The sequence below is a fragment of the Dreissena polymorpha genome, chromosome 1 (assembly GCF_020536995.1).
Source record: "Dreissena polymorpha isolate Duluth1 chromosome 1, UMN_Dpol_1.0, whole genome shotgun sequence".
Classification (NCBI taxonomy): domain Eukaryota; kingdom Metazoa; phylum Mollusca; class Bivalvia; order Myida; family Dreissenidae; genus Dreissena; species Dreissena polymorpha.
Window position 1 is genome coordinate 177,110,670 of NC_068355.1, and position 18,954 is coordinate 177,129,623.

The following is an 18,954-nucleotide window of genomic DNA, read 5'->3' on the forward strand; positions in this document are numbered from 1 at the left end:
TCATGAAACTCCATAGGTACATTGATCATGACTCGCAGATGACCCGTATCGATTTTGAGGTCACTAGGTCAAAGGTCAAATTCACGGTGACCCGTAATAGTAAAATGGTTTCCAGGTGATAACAAAAGAACGCTTATTCCTAGGATCATGAAACATTATAGGTAGATTGATCATTACTCGCAGTTGATCCCTATTGATTTTGAGGTCACTAGGTCAAAGGTCAAGGTCATGGTGACCCAAAATTGTAAAATGGTTTCTGGATGATAACTCAAGAACGCTTATGCCTAGGATCATGAAACTTCATAGGTACATTGATCATGACACGCAGATGACCCATATCGATTTTGCGGTCACTAGGTCAAAGGTCAAGTTCACGGTGACCCGTAATAGTAAAATGGTTTCCAGATGATAACAAAAGAACGCTTATTCCTAGGATCATGAAACTTTATAGGTAGATTGATCATGACTCGCAGATGACCCCTATTGATTTTCAGGTCACTAGGTCAAAGATCAAGGTCACGGTGACCCGAAATAGTAAAATGGTTTCCGGATGATAACTCAAGAACGCTTATGACTAGGATCATGAAACTTCATAGGTACATTGATGATGACTGACAGATGACCCCTATTGATTTTCAGATCACTGGGTCAAAGGTCAAGGTCACATTGACAAAAACATACTCACACAATGGCTGTCACTACAACGGAGAGCCCATATGGGGGGCATGCATGTTTTACAAACAGCCCTTGTTTATAAATTTATTTGAGTCCTAAATATACATACAAGAAATTCATCAAGCTATTCTGCTGCTACAGTGGCTGCTGAGTCTGGACAATGATGCTAAGGATGTGGTGGACAAGGATGACCTGACTACGCAGAAGGTTTGTCAGACCTTTTCTTTGACATTTTGGGAAAAAATGCCATTGTGGGTTTGGAATATTTTCCTGTAAAAAGTCAATTGATTTGGGAAAAACTAATTTAATATCATTCTTTCTCATATATCAAATTATGTGAATAAAATCATTTTATGGTAGTTATATACATGTGTACTTTTATAGATCTAAGTGAAATTTGATTGAGATAAAATAATTATAATGCATAAAAACGGGAACATCACGTCAGGCAATTTACGCATGTTTAGGGGAAAAAACGCCCCCATTGGAGGTTTTTTTATCACAACTTTACACAGTAACATATATGCCAAGTTTGAAAACAAATGGTGAATGTTTGTGTTTCTTGGAAATTTTTAGCACTTTTATCGTAGATGTTTATCAGAATGTCCTTTTAATAATGGAATATACGGGAGTATCAGGTAATGAGTAGCAACAGTAAAAGAAATAAGTTGACAGTAATAGATGAAAAGTATGGTTTCATACGGATGTATTAAGGTATCAATCGAGACGCGATTATGGGTATCTATGCGGAAAAGGGTTAAAACAATTTTTGTTAAATCTCGTTATTAATGACTTTATTGCTGTTTTTAATAGCTTAATTACGTTACCTGATATCATATGCTATTTACTCCGATAGGATCGTAATTCATCCGGAATTTTCTGTCCGAGGAATCCCACACTTTTCATAAACCCGTCAGGTAGGTCAGAACGGTCACATAGTGCCGTGTAGCCGTACAACCAAAACGGGACATTACCCAGAATTCACTCTTATTCCGGATGGCGATATACAAAGGCCGACATTTTTGTTATTGACTTAATTGTTGCTTCTGTTTCGCTGGATTCTTCTGTTTAACAGAATAGAGAAGTTTTTGTATTGCGTAAAAAACATTCTCCGTATATATATCTGTGTATTTCTGTATTGTTTTGTGTATTTGTTTGTTTGTTCAAAGCAAAATATGCCTCAAACACGTGGCTCATGTGGACACATAAGGGCAGCATGGGACAATCATGGTAGCTGCCTGTCGTGTGCAGGATGTACCCAGGATAACTGCTGCCCTTTCTGTGAGCATTGGTCTGCAGATACCTGGGCCATCAAGCGTCGACCCTTTAAGAGTTGTGGATGCAACAAGAATAGTTCAGATCAAAGTAGGGAAAGTTCCGTGTATCGGGACTTTTCACCACACGATCTTGACCATATGCCACCAGTAGCTGCCAGGCATCGGTCCTTACCCCGTGACGACACCGGACAAAATTTGCCCGGTTCGTTCATCGGGAATGACCAGTTGACCGGTCCGGAGACTTCACCGGTCACCGGTCACATGCTATGACCGGTCACCGGTTAACCGGTCACCGGTCACTGACGGTCCGGTCACCGGTCATGCTATGACCGGTCCGGTCACCGGTCATTGCCCGGTCCGGTCACCGGTCATGCTATGACCGGTCCGGTCAACCGGTCACCGGTCATTGACCGGTCAGGTCACCGGTAATGTAATGACCGATCCGGTCACCGGTTACCGGTCTGTGCCACAGACCGTTCTGGTCACCGTAGATGTTGACACTACTTTGTCAGTACTCCACAAAGGTAGACGCAGCCGCGTTTCTACTGTGAGTCACAGACGTAAACGTGTAGTGTCTGATGTTTCCGGCTACTCCTCCACCTCGGGCTCTTCGTCGTATGACTCATCGTCTACTTCAAATAGCCCTTATCATTATCGGAGGGGACGTCGTTCACGCTCACCGAGTGTTTCTCGGCGTAGATTGCCTCGTAAAGAGCGATCACGCCAGCGCTCGGGGAGACGTTCGATCAGGAAACATCACTCCCAGTGCCGCCGAACAGTGTCTCGGCATCGCAGGGATAAGGGACATAGACCTTCCTCTTTTAGGCGCTCTCGGACTCCTAGGTCCCTTAGTCGATCCTTCTCTGAGGAATCTATTGACACCCTTCCACGTGTGTCGGCCTCTATGTTGGCCTCAACACACACTTCAGCCGTTCCTACAACCACTGAGCATATTTTGTATTCAAACACTAGTTTGCATACATATCAAGCTCAAGGTACAGGGGTTCATCTAACCACTTCGGCTGCGTTTTCAGCCCCACGGGTCTCTTCCACATTGCATAGAAGTATACCCCGGGCTGCCGCTACATCATCAAATCCCAATACTTTGTGGATCCAACAGTCGCCGGGAATCTTTGTCCCTTTTTCGACTGATCCTTTACCAGCGACCTCTGGTATTCAAAGTGAGTCTGCTGACTTGATCTCTGAGAGACCTAACTCACCAGCTATATCTTTGATGGTGCCGGATAACGATTCTTTCATGATAGAAGCGAATGAATCTATTATTCCTACTTCTATATCCACCGGTTTCAATCAATCCAATGCTCCCGCAGACGGTTCGATTGAGGCGGGTTCGGAGTCTAATGAGGCCGAACTTTATTATTTGGCCTCCATCAATCAGGTATACGAACTTATGTTCAATACCTTAGATAAGGACTTCTGCCCCCGCCCTTCCTTGTATCTCACAGGAGCTGCGGTTACCGTTACAGAACAGGTAGCACGCAGACGAGAGCCCGGCAGGATAAGTCAGGCTACTTCCCGAGTGGATCTACGCCTTCCTATTGGCTCTTCCACAATGGCTGTTTTCCAGTCACTTGAACCAGCCAATAAGCCTTCGCCATCTCCATGGAAAGCCCCTAAGGAGCTGACGGAGCCTAAACAGATGGACGGCGGGAAAAGTTATAAGGCCCCGGTACCCGACCCTGCTACCGGTTTGGACCTTTCCAAACTTCCGGTTCCTGATGCTGACATTAGTAAGCTGTCACTTACAATGCCTTCATCATCTACCCATACATCAGTCCCTCTTTCCCTGTTGGAAAATTGGGAGCTGAGAGAACGCCGTTCCATAGGTCTGGCTAACCAGCTAGAACTCATGGCAGCCACAGCCTTAGACTTGATTTTCGGAGCTCTCTGATTCAATCCCAGAGGAGCTCCGGGCCTTGTTGATACATCTTTCACGTACTACGCAGTGTTTATCTCACAATGCTGCGTCGTCTATGTCTGAGATGTTAAGGCTTCGGAGAGACCTCATCCTCTCTTCCTTGCCCAATAATTTCCTTTTGGAAACAGGCGTAAACTCCCTTCGAACTGCTCCACTAACAGCAGAGTCTCTTTTCGGAGGGAGGATACAGTCGGCACTTACTGCTGATCGTGAAGATCAGATACATGCCTCCTTAGCTAGGAGCAAATCTGGCCAGCGCCCTGTGGTTTTTAAGCGCCCTGCTTCTAAGCCCCCAGGAGCCCCACCGGCCAAGAACGCTAAAAGGGACAGTTTCCCTACTAAGCGTCCGTCTGCTCCACGTCAGCCCACAAATAGGCCTCCTTTTCAGAACAGAACAACTTCCTATCGGAAGCCTTCTGTAAACAAAAATTGGAGTAAGGGCAAACCCAATGCGGACAAGAAGTCATTTAATCCTTCTTCCGGCAAGGGAGGACCTCCTAAAGGTCAGCCCTAGGTCATACCCCTTTCTACCGCCACAACCTCTGATGCAGGAGGTACCAGTCGGGGCTAGACTAATGCACTTCGCAAATCGATGGCTCCAAATAACTTCGGACGCGTGGGTTCATTCTCTTGTCACACAATGCCTCACTTTTCAATTCGAAAAAAGGCCCCCACTCTCTCGCGTCCCAATAGATCTGGTATCCCCGCATCCACAACTTCCAGACTCCATTCTCGGACTCCTGGAAAAACAGGCGGTAGTAAGAGTTCACGACCCTTGTTCTCCAGGATTTTACAGTCGCCTTTTCCTTGTTCAAAAGAAAAGCGGCTCCTGGAGACCAGTCATAGACTTAAAAGTGTTCAACACGTTTCTAGTCAAACTACTTTCAAGATGGAGACTCCTGCCTTCATTCGGCGCTCCATCAAACCCATGCAATGGGGGGTTTCCTTGGACCTGGAAGATGCATACTTCCATGTTCCTATCCATCCCAACTACCGGAAGTACCTGCGCTTCTCCTTTCGAGGCCAGGTCTACCAGTTTCGGGCGATGCCATTTGGATTGGCCACAGCTCCACGAGTTTTCACCAAACTCATGGCCGCAGTGAGCGCACACCTCCGATTACACGGGGTTCAACTGCTTCAGTATTTCGACGACTGGCTCTTACATTAGCTCGATCGTCGACTGCTTCTGCTACACCTAGAGTTCTCTTGGATGGAGCTCCTCTCTTTAGGACTCCTTCTCAATGTAGCCAAGTCAGACCTCATTCCCTCTCAGGATTTCATATTCGTGGGAATGAATTTTCTGACCCACATCAATCGGGTCAGGGTCTCACCGCAACATGTATCAGACCTCCTTTTGAAGGTCAGATGGGTGCTGTCCCAATCTCATATCACAGCTCAAGATTTCCTCTCACTCAACGGTATCCTGAGCTCTGTAGCAGACTTCGTGCAGTTGGGATGTCTCTTCCTACGTCCTCTTCAGCACTATCTCTCAGCTCGATGGAAATGGTCTCCAGACAATCTGCTAACACAGATTCCCATCCTTCCGTCCTTAGTCCCCCACCTTCTATGGTGGCTAGACGAGGAGACCCTGTTGGCAGGAGTACCGCTTCTTCCCCCGCAACCGTCTTTACATCTCATAACGGATGCGAGCATGGAAGGTTGGGGCGCTCACCTGGAACCCCGCAGCCTGACATTATCAGGATTGTGGTCTCCTCAGGAGTCTCTCATGCACATAAACAATCTCGAAATGCGAGCAGTCTTTCTAGCTGTTTCTCAATTCCAATCACATTTTCGGGACTCCTGTGTGATGGTATCCACAGACAACACATCTGTCGTGGCTTACATCCAGAAACAGGGCGGTACACACTCTCACTTCCTGTATCTGGAAACAATGAAATTACTTGTTCTTTGCAAGAGCCTAAACGTCTCTCTCTTGTCCAAACACATACCAGGTCGTCTCAACGCCCGGGCGGACGGTTTGTCTCGCAAACACCAGTTACTTCCATCGGAGTGGACACTTCATCAGGAACTGGCCAATCAGATATTCCTCACATTCGGTTATCCATTGGTCGACCTGTTTGCGACCAGAGACAACCACAGACTTCCTCTATATGTGAGTCCAGTGTACGAACCAGCAGCGTGGGCGGTAGACGCGCTTTCGTTCGATTGGGATCAACTGGACGCTTACGCTTATCCCCCACCCATTCTAATTCCCCAAATCTTAGGGAAAATCAGTGTGAGCTCTTGCCGGATCCTCCTGATAGCCCCTTGGTGGCCCAGGAGATCCTGGTTCAACGACCTTCTCGGTCTCTTGTGCGAATTTCCCAGGGAACTCCCGCACAGGTCAGATCTCTTATCTCAGAGAGGCAGACTTCACTTGGATCCAGACATGTTCCACTTACACGTCTGGCCGTTATCAGGCGATCCCTGCAGAAGAAACGCTTTTCTGTCAGGGCTTCAACGCTCGTTGCCTCTGCAAGGAGAAAGTCCACCAGAGCAGTCTATGATGCTTGCTGGAAACTCTTCTCTAATTGGTGTGTTCGAGGGAAAACTGATCCCCTCAATCCCTCTGCTAGACGCATAGCGGATTTTCTTATCTATCTCTTTGATGATAAGAAACTTTCTCTTAGCTCCATCAAAGGATACAGATCTGTGCTTTCGCATACCTTGGCTTTTCGTAAGTCATTACAAGTCTGTGCTGACCCAGCCATTTCGGAACTGATCCGAGCCATGGAACTTAAACGTCCTGTGTCTCGTTCTCTTACCCCCAAATGGGATTTGGCTTGTGTTCTTGGATCGCTTATTAAAGCTCCCTATGAACCCCTTAATCAGGCTTCTTTACAGTTCCTAACCTGGAAGACCATTTTCCTTATTACCATGGCTTCATCCAAACGTAGAAGTGAAATTCATGCTTTTTCTATCGAAGAAAGCCATCTTCGTTTTGATTCCTCCGATGGCTCTGTCACCTTGTTGTGTCAGCCAGGATTCCTTGCTAAAAATCAACTCCCCTCTATGGCTTCTAAACTCTTCAAGGTCCCAAGTCTTTCTAGAACTTGTGGTAATGAAGATGAAGATAGACTCCTCTGCCCTGTCAGGTCTTTGAAGTTCTATCTTAGTAGAGTTAAGTCTATTCGAGGTTCTCGCAAGAGACTCTTCATTCCCTTAAAAGGGGGGGGGGCGATGTGTCTGCGGCTTCTATTTCCCGTTGGGTAGCCTCGACTATAAAAAGGGCTTACTCTTCTCTTTCTTCAAGGGATTCATCCCTTTTTTAAGATTAGACCGCATGAATTATGAGCAATGTCGGCTTCATGGGCATATATTAATCATACCCCACTCTCTGACGTGCTTCAAGCTGCTTTCTGGAGGAATCAGACCACTTTTTCATCTTTTTATCTTCGTTCTCTGGAGTGCCAACAGGACAACTTGTATTTGTTGGGCCCACTTGTGGTTGCACAAACGGTAGTATCTTCTACGGCATAGGTATATTACGCTTATCCGTGAATTAAGTTAATACCGTAATAACGAAGATTAGCTGAGAACCCGAGATATGGGTTCCGCTGTGATGGGGAGATTTTCACGAACCTTCCCGCCTCAGCTGCAAATTCAGCATATGATATCAGGTAACGTAATTAAGCTATTAAAACAAATTTTTCTAGTAAAATTCATTTTAATTAGTAATTACTTACCTGATATCGGTAAGTCCCACCTCCCACCCCGCTCTTCGCCTAATATTTCATATTTTTTATTGGAATAAGAGTGGATTCTGGGTAATGTCCCGTTTTGGTTGTACGGCTACACGGCACTATGTGACCGTTCTGACCTACCTGACGGGTTTATGAAAAGTGTGGGATTCCTCGGACAGAAAATTCCGGATGAATTACGATCCTATCGGAGTAAATAGCATATGATATCAGGTAAGTAATTACTAATTAAAATGAATTTTACTAGAAAAATTTGTTTTTATTGAAGAGTCATAACGCACCGTCATAATGTCATTTCACTCTGAAAAAAACAAACCCACATATGTAGGGTGCAGCCCTCCCCCCCATGGCCCCGGGGCGTCTGAAAAAATTCCTGTTGAAAGCACTGTAATTGTAATACATGTAAGGCACTTATTTCGTATGGGTCCATTTTACAGACCCATAAATACACCAGGACTGGGTGTCTTGTGTATTTCCTGTTTATCAAGAATGCAAAAAGATGAGGTAAAGAACATAATGAATTTACATAAGGTAAAATATCCTCTTAAATTGTTTGTATATCGTACATATGGTAAAATATCCTCTTAAATTGTTTGTATATTACATATGGTAAAATATCCTCTTAAATTGTTTGTATATTGCAAAATAATATCAGATATTCCTCCTCATCAAATTTTGGTGATTACACAAGTTTTTCATGGACATATTATTTGTAAATGTGTGGATTACTCAGTTTGGAAAAATAAATGAGAAATTTGTGTCAGTTCATTTCCCGTGTGTTTGTGATAAATTTGTGGATCGGTAACAACTTAAAATCAACAAAAAATTGCCCCAAACGCATATTAATGGTTTTACAGTGTTACCTCTGTATTAAAAATGCTAAATATGAAGTGGACAAGAATATGATATGATTTCATAGAAGTTAAAATTGTGTCTTTTCTTTTATTTATCATGTTTACAGTGTTGAGTTTGTATAAAGTTGTGAGATAATTAGTTAAGCTTTGAATGCCTTGGTTCTATAGAGCCTGTTTGCAAGGAGGTGTTACGTTCTTTATGTGTATACTGTGCTATTGTTTTTTTGTCAATTATAGGAGCCAAAATAGGCCCCATATCAAATGCTGGAACTATGTATTTTTCCCAAACAACTTCCTAAAATTCCCAATTTAAGGTAAAGTAAAACAAATTTGTCTAGCGGAAAGTGTTGTCCCTGATAAGCCTGTGTGGCTGTATAGGCTTATCTGGGCAGACACTCAGTGCACAATTTATAAAGCCCTGTTTTCTCGGAATGAGGCTCAAAGTAAATCCCCCTACAGTCTGTTACAGAGTTGTACAAGATGATACCAGGTGAGCCTTGTTATGGGAAAAGGGTGCTTAATGCGTGTTATGTACCATCCACAGATTAGCCTGTGCAGTGCGCACTCAGAATTATCAGGGATAATGCTTTCCATTTTTGAGGAAATTTTCGCTTTAAAGAAATTGTTTCTATACAAAAATCTTGTCTTGGTGGAAAGTGTCATCTCAAGTTAGCGAATGGACTGCACAGGCTAATGTCGTCCTAAACATATTCATTAAGCCCAGTTGTCATGAATATGGCTCAAGTTTAGTCTGCCTCCAGTCTGTTGGTATTTGTAAATTCTGATTAGAACAAATATGGTATAAAAACCACTATGATTAAAAACTGGTAATTGAGACAATGGTGTACATATAAATGCAAATTTAACATACATACATGTATTGAGCAATTCTAATAGTAGCTCAAAATTTCCCAATTTAACATAGTTTGCCATTTGTAAAGAGTTGGCTTCTTATTTTTTCACAAAATTGAAAATTTCGAGCGGTATTTTGTTCACTAAATATCATATCAAGCACAGTTAATGTTTAAAATAACTTGGACAAAATATTGTTTTGTTATTGGTAACTGTGAAAATATAGATTTATAGGCGTCAACAAAGTACAGGCAAACTAGTATTGTAATATGATAGTTATTAAGGGCAAATGGCCTGTAACATAATTACTCCAAGGTGTATGTGAAAAAAAAGCCTTTTCTTTCCATCTTTATAAAGTACACCTAATAGGCACTTCCTTATATGCAAGTGGACGAATAAAATTAGCATTGAAACTAAACATTTCAACAAAAACGCATGTCAAAGAATATTTTTTTATTGGATTTGTGCAATTAAGTTCCATGAAGTTAAAAAGACCTATAATTCCCAAATTAAAAGATAGAATTTTCCTGATGTTTGATATTATTACGCTAATTTTCCTCATTGGTGTGGTACAGATACTTTTTTCACTTTGGCAAAAAAATTGCTGGTGTATTACTAATTTACTAGTTCAAAAGACTTCATATTGGTTTTCTCAATGTTACAGCATCTGCTAAGCACAGAAGACAAAGGAGTAGTGAAAGGCTCAGTCAAATCAAAGTCCAGCGATGTGAGGGTGACACAACCTTTACATGTCCTCGTATTGCAACATGAAGGACATTGTAGCTGAAACTAACAAGGGAGAGAACTGTAGATCTGCACCAGCAGTGAGTTGTTGCCCTTAAGTTGTTTAATGTTTTATTTATTTTTATTATGTCTTACAACTTACATGTTGATTGACTATTTTAACCATAAAAGATCTGTAAAGGCATGGTAAAATAATATGTTTGTGTGTTTTTTTGCAACGTTGGTGAGACATTAATATTATTATTAAATATTAATAGTGTTGCCTCTCATTTATTGAAACATATATTAACAATAAAACATATCTAATGGCATTTTAAAAGTAATGTGATTAAAAGAATAAGTACAATTAAAAAATATTAAATTTTTAACCAGATGGTTTTTCTTCTTTTTGTTATGCAGCAAAAAATTGGCTAATAGATAAATAAGCTGTGATGTGGAAAAATGGGGCCTAATGCATGTGCTTAAATTGTTGTCACATATTAGCCTGTGCAGTCCACACAGGCTAATCATGGACAACTCTTTCCTCTTAAAGGTATTTTTCATTGAACAAATAATCCTCTTTATGAAAATCCAGTCTAGTCAGAAAGTACCCTCCCTTATTAGCTTATGTGAATTTCACATGCTAATCTGGGACGACACTTTCTAACATTAGTGATCCGCATATTGGCTTATGAAAATACATCTCTGAAAATGGAGTAAAGATAATAGATATAAATGTACAGATAAGTATAGCATTAGCCAACACTGTTCTTGTTTTAATACAAAATGACTTATTTGTATTTATGTTCATGCTATTAAGGACAAGGAACCAATAAAATGCCAGATTAGAAATTCATGTTGTTGAAAACCTTCACAGCCAGTCAAGAGGCATAGTTTGTTATCCCCACGCTTTTTGAAAAAAAAGGTGGGGATATTGTGGTTATCTCCGCCGTCCGTCCGTCCGTCTGTCTGTCTGTCTGTCTGTCTGTCTGTCAAAAGTTATAGCGGTTGGGGTGGGGCCGCGTCAGAAATTATCACTCATTTTTTTAGGTTATTTTACATTTACTTCTTTATTTCTACACCGATTCACTTCAAATTGATACTGGACCTCCCTTATGACAATACGGTCAATCTCAACCATGCATGGCCCCATTCCCAACCCTGGGGCGCCCCGCCCACATAGGCCACACCCACTAAAAATTTCCATTTACTATATTTTTTTCATTTCTACACGGATTCACTTCAAATTGATACTGAACTTTTGTTATGACATTAGGGTCAATCACAACTATGCATGGCCCCAATCCCAACCCTGGGGCGCCCGCCCACATAGGCCACACCCACCAAAAAATTCCATTTACTATATTTTTTTCATTTCTACACGGATTCACTTCAAATTGATACTGAACTTCTCTTATGACATTAGGGTCAATCTCAACTTTGCATGGCCCCATAACCAACCCTGGGGCCCCGCCCACATAGACCACACCCACCCAAAATTGCCTTTACTATACTTTCTTCATTTCTACACCGATTCACTTCAAATTGATATTGAACTTCTCTTATGACAATACAGTCAATCTCAACTATGCATGGCCCCATTACCAACCCTGGGGCGCCCCGCCCACATAGACCACACCCACCCAAAATTGCCTTTTACTATAATTTCTTCATTTCTACACCGATTCACTTCAAATTGATACTGAACCTCTCTTATGACAATACGGTCAATCTCAACTATGCATGGCCCCATTACCAACCCTGGGGCCCCGCCCACATAGACCACACCCACCCAAAATTGCCTTTTACTATAACTTCTTCATTTCTACACCAATTCACTTCTAATTCATGATGAACTTCTCTTATGACAATACGGTCAATCTCAGCTATGCATGGCCCCATTACCAACCCTGGGGCACACCTAGGTCAAACATTCGGCGTGGGGATACGCGTCGGCCTTTGCCGCGCCATTTCTAGTTATAGATTGTAATATAATTTGTTACAAGTTCCTATCAACCACTGTGCTGTTGTTGTTTTCAGCAGAGCACCAGCATTGATATCGAGTTGGCCCAGCAACGGCACCAGTCCCGCCTGCAGGAGCCCCAGTCCAGAATGACCCTACCCCTCCCTTGACTTCTAACTCCTCCCCCTTGACCTCCTGCCTCAAAAAGTCAGCATCGTCGAACAACTCCTTTCTGCAGGAAATTCTGAGCATGATTCTGTTCTGAACAAACGCAATGCCCATGTCACGTTTTCCAAACATAAGCCTGGGTAGTTTTGTAAAGCTAGAGTTCCGCGTGGGCCTGAAAGGGACGAGTGTTACAGACACGAACAGTTATAGCAGTAGTTATGCTAACGCTAACAGTCAGTTGTTGCTGTTGGAAATCACAACAAATATCATGAAGAATAAAAAGTTCAATAACTTTCTCCAATCTTTATGGGACAAACAGAAATTGAACGGGAGAAAATCAAGGAACAAATAAAGCGTAAGCTTTCCTAGTGGGAAACATCTGCTGTTGATAGTTTGGACAACAGTAGGGTTACGGACTGCCCCAAATTGTCCTCACAGTGGCCAAAATATCATAATAGAACGGACTTTTGGCAATGTTACTGACAAAGAAAGGCAATAATGACTTGGTTGTGAATACCCAGAGTACGATACATCCATGCTGACAATGAAAGGCGGTAATGACTTGGTTGTGAACACCCAGAGTACGCTACATCCATGCTGACACAGAAAGGCAGTAATTACTTGGTTGTGCAAACCCAGAGCACGCTACATCCATGCTGACACAGGAAGGCAGTAATGACTATGCAGTGAACACCCAGAGCACAATACATCCATGCTGACACAGAAAGGAAGTAATGACTTGGTTGTGAACACCCAGAGCACGATACATCCCTGCTGACACAGAAAGGAAGTAATGACTATGCAGTGAACACCCAGAGCACAATACATCCATGCTGACACAGAAAGGCAGTAATGACCTGGTTGTGAACACCCAAAGCAGGATACATCCCTGCTGACACAGAAAGGCAGTAATGACTATGCTGTGAACACACACATCACAATACATCCATGCTGACACAGAAAGGCAGTAATGACTATGCTGTGAACACCCATAGCAAGATATATATATGCTGACACAGGAAGGCAGTAATGACTATGCTGTGAACACCCAGAGCACGATACATCCATGCTGACACAGAAAGGCAGTAATGACTTGGTCGTGAACACCCAGAGCACAATACATCCATGCTGACACAGAAAGGCAGTAATGACTTGGCTGTGAGAACAGAACATGATACACCCATGCTGACACAGAAAGGCAGTAATGACTTGGCTGTGAACACAGCACAATACATCCATGCTGAAACAGAATGGCAGTCATGACTATGCTGTGAACACACAGAGCACGATATATCCATGCTGACACAGAAAGCAGTAATGATTATGCTGTGAACACCCAGAGTAAGATATATCCATGCTGACACAGAAAGGCAGTAATGACTATGCTGTGAACTCTCAGCGCACAATACATCCATGCTGACACAGAAAGGCAGTAATGACTTGGTTGTGAACACCCAGAGCAAGATATATCTATGCTGACACAGAAAGGCAGTAATGACTTGGCTGTGAGCACAGAACACGATACAGCCATGCTGACAGAGAAAGGCAGTAATGACTTGGCTGTGAACACAGAACACGATACACCCATGCTGACACAGAAAGGCAGTAATGACTTTGCTGTGAACACAGAGCACAATACATCCATGCTGACACAGAAAGGCAGTAATGACTTTGCTGTGAACACAGAGCACAATACATCCATGCTGACACAGAAAGGCAGTAATGACTTTGCTGTGAACACAGAGCACAATACATCCATGCTGACACAGAAAGACAGTTATGACTTGGGTTGTGAACACAGAGCACAATACATCCTTGCTGACACAGAAAGGCAGTAATGACTTTACTGTGAACTCAGAGCACAATACATCCATGCTGACACAGAAAGGCAGTTATGACTTGGTTGTGAACACAGAGCACAATACATCCTTGTCGACACAGAAAGGCAGTAAAGACTTGGCTGTGAACTCAGAGCATGATACATCCATGCTGACACAGAAAGGCAGTAATGACTTGGCTGTGAACACAGAGCACAATACAGCCATGCTGACACAGAAAGGCAGTTATGACTTGGTTGTGAAAACAGAGCACAATACATCCTTGCTGACACAGAAAAACAGTAATGACTGCTGTGAACACAGAGCACAATACACCCATTCTGACACAGAAAGGCAGTAATGACTTGGCTGTGAACACAGAGCACAATACAGCCATGCTGACACAGAAAGGCAGTTATGACTTGGTTGTGAAAACAGAGCACAATACATCCTTGTTGACACAAAAAGGCAAGTAATGACTTTGCTGTGAACTCAGAGCATGATACATCCATGCTGACAGAGAAAGGCAGTAATGACTTGGATGTAAACACCTAGAGCACAATACATCCATGCTGACACAGAAAGGCAGTAAAGACTTGGTTGTAAACACGCAGAGCACAATACATCCATGCTGACACAGAAAGGCAGTAAAGACTTTGTTGTAAACACTAAGAGATCCATACATCCATGGGTAGTGCCACAGACGCAAATTACGCCCACTATTGTGAACAAGGTGCTTAAAGTGAACACGTCTGGTTTCTGTTATGAGCACTTAGCACTCCGAGCCCAAAAGGCCTCGCATTGAATTGTTGCAAGAGAAGGCTTTGAAAAATAACAGCAGTTTTGTTGTGTGGTCCAGTACGCCCTTCGACTCTCAACCTGAAGAAAGCAGAACTCAAACTCGGCTCTTACCAATATCAGCAAGGCCAGCATGTCATCTCAGCTTCTTGTGCTTCAGGTGAGACCTTACAGTGTTAATTATTTGTTGAAATTGGGGCCGAAATTCAGCCCAATTCTTATCTCATAAAGTCTCTATCCATGATTACTGGCTTAAGTTCTCAATTCATGGTTTCCCGGAAGAAAAAGAATGTTTTGATAGATTGCAACATTGAGTAAATCAGAACTCAATTTCAGCCTTTGGCAATATCACCGAGGCCAGCATATCAGCTCAGCTTCTTGAGCTTCAGGTGAGATCATACAGTGTTATTCATTTGTCGAAATGGGGGCCAAAATTAAGTCCCATTCCTAATCTTAAACAGTTTATTTTTTCCATAATTACTGGCTAAAGTTCTCAATTCAAGGACCCCAAACAATGTTTTAATAGGTTACAAATTGAGTTTGTTTCCTTATGCAGCTCTATAAGTTGAACCTTAGTGCAATTTATCTTGATAGCACTTATTATCAATTTTTAAATTATGTTTAGCAAAAACTACAACCATTTTCCCAATTTAATTCAAAACACTAGGATTTTTAGCTCCACTGGCAACAGGCCAGCGGGGCTTATGTCATGGTCCTGTGTTCGTCGTGCGTGCGTCCGTGCGTCCATCCGTGCATAAACTTTTTATTTAAGCATCTTCTTCTCCTAAACAACTGGTCCAATTCTGATGAAATTTCTCAGGAATGTTCCTGGGGTGAACCTCTTCCAAATTTGTTCAAAATATTGATCCTGGGGTTAAATTTGACCCTGCCCTGGGGGGTCAAAAATTGAAAAATTTGCTTATATAAGGCCTATTTTGTGAAAACTTTAGAAATCTTCCTGTCCATAACCATAGGGCCTAGGGCTCCTAAATTTTGTATGTAGTGACATCTTATAATCCTCTACCAAGTTTCGTCAAATTATGCCCCTGGGGTCAAATTTGACCCTGCCCCGGGGGGTCAAAAAATTGAAAATTTGCTTATATGAGGCCTGTTTTGTGCAAACTTTAAAATCTTCTTGTCCATAACCGTATGGCGTAGGGCTACCAAATTTGCTATGTAATGACATCTAATAGTCCTCTACCAAGTTTGTTCAAATTATGCCCCTGGGATCAAATTTGACTGTTCCCCAGGGGTCACAAAATTGAACATATGCTTATATTGGTCCCATTTTGTGCAAACTTTAAAAATCTTCTCGTCCACAACTATTGGGCCTATTTCTACCAAATTCGGTTTGTAGTGACATCTAATAGGTCTCTACTTAGTTTCTTCAAATTATGCCCCTGGGAACAAATTTGATCCTGCCCCGGGAGTCACAAAAATAAACATATGCTTTAATAAGGCCTATTTTGTGCAAACTTTAAAAATCTTCTTGTTCATAATTATAGAGCCTAGGGCTACTAAATTTGGTATGTAGTGATATCTAATAGTCCTCTACCACATTTGTTCATGACTCGCAGATGACCCCCCTATTGATTTTCAGGTCACTAGGTCAAAGGTCAAGGTCACAATGACCCGAAATAATAAAATGGTTTCCGGATGATAACTCAAGAACGCTTATGCCTAGGGTCATGAAACTTCATAGATACATTGATCATGACTCGCAGATGACCCCTATTGATTTTCAGGTCACTAGTACAATGGTCAAAGTCACGGTGACCCGAAATAGTAAAATTGTTTCCAGATGATAACTCAAGAACGCTTATGCCTAGGATCATGAAACTTCATAGGTACATTGATCATGACTCGCAGATGACCCCTATTGATTTTTAGGTCATTAGGTCAAAGGTCAAGGTCACATTGACAAATAACGTATTAACACAATGGCTGCCACTTCAACTGACAGCCCATATGGGGGGCAATGCATGTTTTACAAACAGCCCTTGTTATATTTTGAGATGATGCTTTACAAAGAAAGATGCTACTTTTGTATTTGTTATAAATGTGTGAAAGGCTCTTAAGAAGGAACCAGAGATTATTAACTCTTTGCCAAACACTAACATGATTTTACAGTTTTGTAGCTGACGACTTTATAAATAATTGTGATAAAAGGAGAAATTGCTGCAGATAAGCAATTTCTCCTTTTATCACAATTATTTCTACCCTACCTGATCATTTCCTTCAGATTCCATTACAATTTAATTGTCGTCTGCAACCTCTTTCAAATTGGGAAAGTCCAAAATGTGTCGTTTGGTAAGGGTTAAGGCATTTTGATTCATATGGGTCATGTGAATCTGTTTCAAATCAATGAATAATTTGATCTTCAGCATCTAAAAATATTTGAAGTAGAAAAAACGACAATATCTTTTGGAGAGATAAAATTAATGTACCTACGTTATAAGCAAAGGACCTGTGGCAACAATTCCCTGGCTTTTGTGTCTGTTTAGTTAACACGGTAGTAACTTTTTCCATATATAAAATGCTCACCCTTCCAACTTTAAGCGCTCAGTGGGACGAGGGATAGAAAGAGAAAGTCACATGCTTGAGTACATTTCAACCCATGCGCATTGCACGTTTTTTCGCATAAAAAACAGTGGAGCGATACATGGCCATCATGGCCCTCTTGTTACGTATTGTCCCAATCCAAAATGGTTTAAAAAAACTCAGAGCTAGCCCCTAGTTATAGCATATAAGGTTTTTTATCAGAATAACTGGCTTTATTATACCCCCACAAACAAAGTTTAGGGGGTATATAGGAGTGAACTTGTCTGTCGGTCAGTCAGTCTGTCGGTCTATTTGTCGGTCCGTATTAAGTGTCCGCTCTCTAATTCAAGTAGTTTTCATCCGATCTTCACCAAACTTGGTCAGAAGTTGTATCTACATGATGTCTAGGCCAAGTTCGAACATGGGCCTTGCCGGGTCAAAAACTAGGTCACAGGTCACTTAGTGAGTTTTAAACATTCAGCATGTTGTCCGCTCTCTAATTCAAGTAGTTTTCATCCGATCTTCACCAAACTTTGTCAGAAGTTGCATCTAAATGATCTTATGGCCAAGTTTGAACATGGGCCTTGCCAGGTCAAAAACTAGGCCACGGGGTCACTTAGTGCGTTTTTTTAACATTCAACATGGTGTCCTCTCTCTTACTCAAGTAGTTTTCATACGATCTTCACCAACTTGGTCAGAAGTTTATCTAGATGATCTGAAGGCCAAGTTCGAACATGGGCCATGCCAGATCAAAACCTAGGTCACAGGTCACTTAATACGTTTTACACATTGAGCATGGTGTCCGCTCTCTATTTCAAGTAGTTTAAATCCGATCTTCACCACACTTGGTCAGAAGTTGTAACTAGATGATGTGTAGGTCAAGTTCGAACATGGGCCATGCCGGGTAAAAAACTAAGTCACGGGGTCATTTAGTGTGGTTTTAAACCACTGTTGTCCGCTCTCTAATTCAAGTAGTTTTTATCACCAATCTTCACCAAACTTGGTCAGAAGTTGTATCTAGATGATGTCTAGGTAAAGTTTGAATATGGGACATGCCGGGTCACAAACTAGGTCGCGGGGTATCTTAGTGCGTTTTAAACCTCACCATGTTGTCCGCTCTCTAATTCAAGTAGTTTGTCATCCAATCCTCACCAATCTTGGTCACAAGTTTTATCTAAATGATCTCTAGGACAGTTTGAGCATGGGCCATTCCGGCCTAAAACTAGGTCACTGGGTCACTTGTTCAATTTTAACATTCAGCATGGTGTCCGCTCTCTAATTCAAGTAGTTTACATTCGATCTTTACCAAACTTGGTCAGAAGTTTTATGGAGATGATCTTAAGGCCAAGTTAGAACATGGCCTTTCTTGGTCAAAAACTAGGTCAAGGGGTTACTTAGTGCGTTTTAAAAATTGAGCATGGTGTCCGCTGTTTTTTGTGAAGATGACATGCAAAATGTTATTTGTCAATGCGGCATGTGGGGGTATTCGTCACGTCTGTGACAAAGCTCTAGTTTGCTTATTTCACTAGTAACTATTTTGAACTCGCATCTATTGTTTCTTATTAAATGCCATACAGTGTATTGGTCACACATTTAAAGTTGTTAAGTCTCAGGTATAAGTCATAAACTGTCACATTTAAAGGTGG

At 42.0% G+C, this 18,954-nt stretch overlaps 1 long non-coding RNA gene across 1 annotated transcript; it reads left to right on the forward strand.

The window, feature by feature from the left end:
• The first annotated feature begins 826 nt into the window (after positions 1–826).
• On the forward strand, positions 827–12,996 carry LOC127862891 (uncharacterized). Its single transcript, XR_008040844.1, has 3 exons — positions 827–882; positions 9,963–10,122; positions 12,062–12,996. It is a non-coding gene; the product is annotated as an uncharacterized LOC127862891 (long non-coding RNA).
• The last annotated feature ends 5,958 nt before the right edge of the window (positions 12,997–18,954 follow it).